General features: G+C 44.7%; 1 pseudogene; it reads left to right on the top strand.

The window, feature by feature from the left end:
- Positions 1-2772: 2772 nt before the first annotated feature.
- Positions 2773-4568, top strand: LOC145345257 (RNA-binding protein 3 pseudogene; annotated as a pseudogene).
- The last annotated feature ends 630 nt before the right edge of the window (positions 4569-5198 follow it).

Here is a 5198-nt window from a genome sequence, read left to right as displayed (position 1 = left end):
AGGCTCGAAGGGCTAGATGGCCTACTCCTGCTCCTATTTCTTATGTTCTTATGTAATCCTTCACTTGCTTCTTTTCTAGTTCTGCTGCATATTCATGTTCTATGCCCTGTACAGTCAATCCCACTGCTGGGTTTTCCCTGACATCTCTGCTGATCACTACATGCTTATCTCCCGGTAAAAGATTCGCCTCCCATTTTGAACGTCTTTCATCACTGACCCCTTTCAATCACCCTGCTTCTAGAAGCTGGATAATAGTATATGGGCTATAGAGAATTATTTTTCCCATTAAGATGAGGGGATCCGACACACTGACTGCCCACGAGGCGTAAGCTAGCGCCTTCACACACAATGCATCCTCTGGCTCCTGAGTCCAACTTAGTGAAGTAATACCCCATTGGTCTCTATCTGTCCCCATGCAACTACAGCTGCCTGTATTCCATCATATTCCTCACAGAAAACGTGGAATGGTTTAGTGATGTCGGGCAATCCCAAAGCTGGGGCTGTCACCAAAGCCTGCTTCCCCATTCTGTATCTTTTCCTGATTAGCTTTTTCTCCCTTTATCGAGTCCTGTAAGGGCTTTACCACTTGGGCGTAATCTTCCACAAAACTCCTACAATAGCTAAAAAGCTTCAATACCTGGCTTACTCCTTTTCTGGTGAAAAGCCTTTGTGCACAAATAACCTTCCTCCGGTCCTCTGGAGTTTTTTTTTCCTTAGTTCTATAACATAATAACATCTTTGAAACAGAAATCAAACCTTTCACTTTGATCCCAGGCTATTACTTATTTTGATTATTTGTTCTTACATAAGAACATAAGTAATAGGAGCAGGAGTAGGCCATCTAGCCCCTCGAGCCTGCCCTGCCATTCAATAAGATCATGGCTGATCTGTCGTGGCTCAGTTCCACATTCCCGCCCTCTCCCCATAACCCTTAATCCCCTCTCTTATCAAAAACCCATCAACCCGCATCTTAAAAATATTTAGCGAGGTAGCCTCCACCACTTCAACGGGCAGAGAATTCCAGAGATTCACCACCCTTTGAGTGAAGAAGTTCCTCCTCAACTCCGTTCTAAACCGCCCCCCCTTTATCTTGAGGCTGTGCCCCCTAGTCCTACTGTCCTTTCTGAGCGGGAAGAGTCTCTCCACCTCTATCCTATCCATCCCATTCATCATCTTATACGTCTCAATGAGATCTCCCCTCATTCTTCTAAACTCTAACGAGTACAAGCGTAGTTTATTCAGCCTCTCCTCATAGCTCAACCCCCTCAACTCCGGCATCAGCCTAGTAAACCTCCTCTGCACTGCCTCCAAGGCCAAAATATCCTTGCGTAAGTACGGCGCCCAAAACTGCACACAGTACTCCAGCTGCGGCCTCACCAATGCCCTATACAGCTGCAGCAAGACCTCCCTACTTTTATATTCAATGCCCCTCGCTATGAAGGCCAGCATCCCATTTGCCTTCCTGACCACCTGCTGCACCTGCAAGCTGGGTTTTTGCGACTCATGCACAAGGACCCCGAGGTCCCTCTGCACCGTCGCCTGCTGCTGTTTTTCGCCACGTAAGTAATAGTCCTTCCTACCATTATTCCCACCAAAGTGGACCACCTCACACTTGCCAACATTAAATTCCATTTGCCATTTCCTGGCCCATTCGCCCAGCCTATCTAGATCCTTCTGCAGACTCTCCACACCCTCCGCACGATTTGCCGTTCCACCAATCTTGGTGTCATCAGCAAATTTCGACACCCTACACTCAGTTCCCTCCTCCAGATCATCTATATAAATGGTAAACAGCTGAGGTCCCAGCACCGACCCCTGGGGCACTCCACTAGTCACCAACTGCCAATCCGAATAGCACCCATTAACCCCCACTCTCTGCCTCCTATTTGACAGCCAATCCTCTATCCACGCTAACACCCTACCCCCAACTCCATGCCCCCTTACCTTCTGCAATAACCTCTTGTGAGGTACCTTGTCAAACGCCTTCTGAAAATCAAGAAAGACCACATCCACCGGCTCTCCTCTATCCACCGCCCTAGACACATCCTCATAGAACTCCAATAAATTTGTCAGACACGACTTCCCCTTAACGAAACCGTGCTGCGTCTGCTCTATCAAGCAATTCCCCTCAAGATGCCTCGCTATTTCCTCCTTGATGACGGATTCTAACATTTTACCTACAACAGACGTTAAACTAACCGGCCTATAATTCCCCGCCTTTTGCCTGCCACCCTTCTTAAACAACGGCGTAACATTAGCCGTTTTCCAATCTGTAGCAAGGAACTACAAAAGGTCATTAACATAGCCCAATCCATCACGCAAACCAACCTCCCATCCATTGACTCTCTTTACACTCCCTGCTGCCTCAGCAAAGCTGCCAGCATAACTAAGGATCCACGCACCCCAGATATTCTCTCTTCTGCCTTCTTCCATTGGGAAAAAGATACAAGAGTCTGAAGTCGCATACCAACTGACTCAAAAACAGCTTCTTCCCTACTGCTGTCAGACTTTTCACAGCATCGCACCATTTGTAAACTTGAGCTCATCCAAAACAGCTTTTGGCTGGCATCTGCAACCATCTGACCTTCCTTGGCGTTTTTGCTCCATTTAAGCATACTATGAACATTGGTAGTTGCCGACATTCATGTTGAAGTCATGTGAGAGAAAATTCCTCTCCAGAAGAAAAATGGGCATGGACTTAGATGGACCGAATGGTCAGTTAGTGTTTTATATTGTCTATAAATCTGTGAAAATACTGTATAATATGATCCTGTGTGTCCTGCGAATCGCTTCATTTTTCAGAGCTTAAACTCGGAGGACTGAAATGGATTATTTTCCTTCTAAAACCTTCTTTTTCCTGCATTGGTGGCTAGTTTCATTCTTTTGAAGCCGCTCCGAGAAAGCTTATCGAGACGCAGAACGAAAGGGGGCGAGAGAGACAAAAGAGAGAAGCGGCCATTTTCCCACGGAGTAATTCAAATGAGGCAATTTCCGCTCTCTGCAGCCTCTTTGTCTGTTTGAGTGGAGTGATCGGCGCCATTCTCAACTCCTGCAGCTTCACACAGACAAGTGCGCAGCAATCCCGCCACCATGACCGAAGAAGGAAAGTTGTTTGTTGGTGGCCTGAACTTCGAAACAGATGAACAGTCCCTGGAAGACGTTTTCTCCAAGTACGGGCAGATCTCTGAGGTGAAAGTGATTAAAGACAAAGACACCATGTCGTCCCGCGGTTTCGGCTTCATCACTTTCGAAAACCCGGAGGACGCCAGGGACGCGCTGCAGGCGATGAACGGAAAATCCCTCGATGGGCGCCAGATCCGAGTGGGCCACGCCGAGAAGAAATCTGGAGGCGGCCGCGGATATGGTCGAGGCGGCGGCGGCGGCTACAGTAACAGTGGCCGCAGGAGAGGAACAGGAGGCGGCTATTGGGATAGTGACAGGAGCGGCGGCTATAGCGGCGGAGGCCGGTACGATACAGGAGACCGGGATAGCTATTCGGGTGGGTACAAGAGCCAAGGTGGATACTACTACGGTGGTGGTGGTGGTGGTGGTTACGGAGGCCGCTCATACAGGGACTATGACTGATCAAATCAAGAGAAGCATTTCTGCCAGATTCAGGATCAACCCCCCACAATGTTTCTAAAATGGCTCTTGGAATCGCAGAAAGCAGTATCTGATGAAATTTGATTTGCCTGTTATGTTAAAATGCTAGAAAACCATTCTCACCATGATTAATCTTGTTACCTGTTGTTTAGTCTGGAGCTTGTTATGTCGGGGCTTTCGACTCTGAATCTCAAATACAATGTCGTTTTCGCTTTTTTAAAATTAAACCTTTGGTCATTCGGACGTTATCTAGGCGATTTAAATCGCCACTGAGTCACCTTTTGTCAGCTCCTTTTGGAATTTGTCGAAATTGTTTTGCTTTCTGGCGAGATTTTTCCACAATTCCATACAGTGCAAAGAATTAAAGAGCACAGAAAAGCACTTCACTTCCACTGTCTGGCCGGCCCTTTTACTAAATCTTATATTTGGAAACCCTGACTGCCATTCTTAAGATGACTGGTCTGCGAGAATACGATCACTCGAGTTATTTTTATTTTAATCGGCCGACTTTCTCTGAATTTGTGTTATCCAGTTGTTGACTCAGTTAACTCATTATGAGGATTGAACGTTTCTTGCAAAAAGACAAGCCTTGTGGCTTTTAATGAATTTAATCAGAAAATTGGCATGGAACACCTAGAGATTTTTTAGGCGGGGAGACCGTAAGTTGAATATTGCCAGCAATGTACCGAATTAATTTTGAGTCATTTACCTTGCCACTGAAAAATAATGAAAGATTTCCCTACGCAAGCAGCTTTTTCATGTAACTTATTGCAAGACACTTTGAAAGCAAACTGATGGTCTTTTGTTTTAAAACTCATTTATTGAAAACTGTATACTGATTTTAAAAATCAAATGTCATTTGTTGTACTTTCATCAGTTGGCATGGTCCTTTGAACAGAACGTTGCCACTTGGGAATCAAATCTTGCCAGTGGATTTATCTGAATAAAATGCAGCTTCAGGAACACTCGTGACTTGTCTTTGTTATAAACATTCAAATTCCTTTCAAGGAAATTAATCCGAAGACGATTCTTTTATTCCAAATTTGCTGTTTCCATTATTTGATTTCTGTTATGTAAATGCTGAAGATTTTGTGGTGCTACTCGAGAAAACTGCAAGGACTAAGGTAAACCATTGGACAGACTTTCATATACTTAGCAGTTTCAAATATGATTTATATACACAATGCTGCATATTACTGTAGTTGCTGGGAAATTATTTAAAATCCATAATTATTGCATTTGTGGAATTATTTATTGACTTCTAGGTATCAGAAATCCAGCCCTTAAAATTCTTATGTCCTGTGTTCTTTCCAAAGATGCTTATGCTGCCTATTGTGTGGTTTCCATTTTATCATTTTGAGTTCATGTATGATTTGAACTTAATGTGTCGGCAAGACATTGACTGTCTTGTGATTTCAGCCAAATGTGATAACAAATGTAGTTATGATTGAAGATTCTGACTGGCTCCCATTTTCCATCCTCAGTAAACCAACTTAAGTCCTCCAAAGCCTGTCCACCATCTACAAGACAAGTCAGTAATGTGATGGAATAGTAGCCACTTGCCTGGATGAGTGCAGCTGCAACTATAATGGAGA

The sequence above is a fragment of the Carcharhinus amblyrhynchos genome, chromosome 7 (assembly GCF_965287045.1).
Source record: "Carcharhinus amblyrhynchos chromosome 7, sCarAmb.v2.hapA, whole genome shotgun sequence".
Taxonomy (NCBI): Eukaryota; Metazoa; Chordata; class Chondrichthyes; order Carcharhiniformes; family Carcharhinidae; genus Carcharhinus; species Carcharhinus amblyrhynchos.
This window is presented reverse-complemented; position numbering and strand designations above follow the sequence as displayed.